The following is a 2,656-nucleotide window of genomic DNA, read 5'->3' as shown; positions in this document are numbered from 1 at the left end:
TAAGTGAATGCCTCATGCTAGTGACACCTCCCATTTCTCGTTTATAAAACAACCCCCATTCTGCGTACATTCCCGACATGAAGCGGAATACATCGTCACTTCACTGAGCTTTTTTAATCCGCTTGCATTGACCGCTCTTGGCAATGCGCGATTGTGTTCACAATCACACTGGACAAAATCCCAGCGTTTTGGACCCTAGTCGAAATTTACCAGTAGATCAAGGCCCACTACCGACAAATGTTACCAGTATACTGAAACAACGATGATGTATTAGTCTAAATAACTCAAATTTCCATCGTTTAAAACCTTTACCCGTTTCTATTATTTCTATTTATGAATGACACGCATGCGTTTATTCAGATGAATGTGTCTCCTGCCATCTAGTGGAAGAACCTTTCATTTGCTCTGCCTGTCGCAATATAAACTGAGCAAATTAAAATTACTGTACTTGTGGTCAAAAATGATACATTTCTGACAAGTTTTGTGAAATCGTATAGCTTTCAACGACAAACACATACACGCAACACATGATAAACTAGCGATAGACCTGAGCTTAAGCCCTCCACACACCAAACCGACAGGTGGCCATCATGCCCCCGTGTCAACAGATTGGGTCAGGATAATGAGAAATTATTATTATTATTATTATTATTATTATTATTATTATTATTATTATTATTATTATTATTATTATTATTATTATTATAGAGTTTTGCGCTGCATTGTTGTTCTTTAGATGTCAATAGGGTATTGTGGCTCCCATTTTGTGCACCTAACACTGCAGCGCCAACTGGCTGTTGCTCCTTTATGTGCTGCAATGCAGGACCAGTTTCATAAGTGCTGATGACTTCCTGGTGGTTCACGATCTGAGAGAATTGCATTTCCCATGGCTGTAAGTGGGTGTGGAGATGGAAAACTTTCAAACGAAAGTGGATGCACAAAGGAAAGTGTGTATGTGTGCGGGGTTACAGCTAGGGAAGTTTTAGAATAAATTTGCATAACTTGGACGTTTGCGCTGCTGATGCAGATATGATGGCATGAATCATATCATTATGGTGTTGCTGTGGCTAGTTTTGTAATAACTTTGGCACAATATACAAAGCCCACTACTAATAAAGTATAAACATTTTGTCAAATGTAAAACCTAATCAGCGACTTGTGAATCGTTCACACCTATATTCAATTGAACACATTACAACTATTTGGAAAAACAACTATAAACACTTCGAAATGCAGTGGACTCATCAGACCCCAGCACTCTTTTCCACTTTGGCATTTGTGGATTTTGTTGATAACAAATGACTTTGGCTTCACGTGGTAGAGTTTTGACATATATTGGTATTATTTTGAGCATTCGTTAACTGTTGTCCCAGTCTCAGCTTTTTGAGGATTGCAATATGTTGCAGAGATCAAATTCTAAATGAGGAAATATTTGGAAGAAAAAAAAAAACTAGAATGTTTATCAGTTTGAAAATGTAATCGAGAGCCATATTCATCAATATTTTTTTCAACATCAAAATAATCGATTTCTGTCTACGGAAAATGACCTCACGTAATTAGGCCTCAGGCAACAACCAATTATGGCTTAGCTTGCAAATGCCACATGATCAAACCCATACAACAGGTGATATGTGACTGGTCTTGAGCCCTGAGGAATGCTCCAAAAAGGTGCTTTGGGGCTTTTCTTATTGTTGCCCCCTTCTCATCTTATTTGGAAATGCGTGACAGGCATCAAATTCTAAGTGAAATTGTTTGAAAAACAAACTATAACCAAAGTATTCAGTTTTATTTGTCCTCCAAATCCCTCAACTTAAAATGGGGTTTGTAGTTCTTTCTTCTCGATAGTGAACAATTGTACGTGGGATTACACATCACACCAAAGGAATTTCCTGAACGCTATGAGCCATGACGACTACGCTGCTTCCCTAGCCCTGTATGACTTTCAGCATTTCCAACTGCTTTCCGCGCTTTTCCATATTGTCCAGAGGGAGGCAGTGGTGCAGCCCAAGTCCTGTTCTTGTTACTGTCATAACGACTGCAATAGAAAGCAAGGTCTCTCTCAAGGGCACACATCATATCTGCAAAGTCAAATGAAAAACGGGGAGAGGCTGTGTTGGCGTTTTCTGCTAAAGTAATTAAAAGGAGGGGCAATGCTTTCACTACACATGCATAAAATAACGCTATTTCCGTTTATACTTGCTCCAACTGTACAGTGTAAGTGAATACTTAAAACTAATAAAGGTAATCATTGAAGCACAGAACTGGCCTGAATGGTACATTTTCTGCTACATTTGGATGGATAATGAAGTTAAATTGAATGAAATTTGTGTTTCACTTGCAACACAAACAGTTGAGCCATCATACCTCTCCTCCTGCCTTACCTTTTCAAAGTCATCAAATATGCATGGCCCTCTGAGTGTGTCCATATTCACTAATGTATTCACAGATCTCTCTTGAATTGAAAAGCTCCCCATCAGCAGTATGCATGTATGGGTGGGTGCATGCGGGACCAAGAAGTACACACACTGTAAATCAATAACTCTTGATTCACGGTCCCTAAGAAGAAACTAGTTTTCACTGCGGGCCATTTTGTTGTAGCATGTTCTGAACTTAATGTTCAAGTAGACTCAAACTGAAAATGGGTTGTTTTCAAATC

This window comes from Hippichthys cyanospilos, chromosome 7, assembly GCF_059441005.1.
Source record: "Hippichthys cyanospilos isolate Australia breed blue-spotted pipefish chromosome 7, RoL_Hcya_1.0, whole genome shotgun sequence".
NCBI lineage: Eukaryota > Metazoa > Chordata > Actinopteri > Syngnathiformes > Syngnathidae > Hippichthys > Hippichthys cyanospilos.
The sequence above is the reverse complement of the archived record's forward strand: the minus strand, read 5'-3'. Positions refer to the sequence as shown.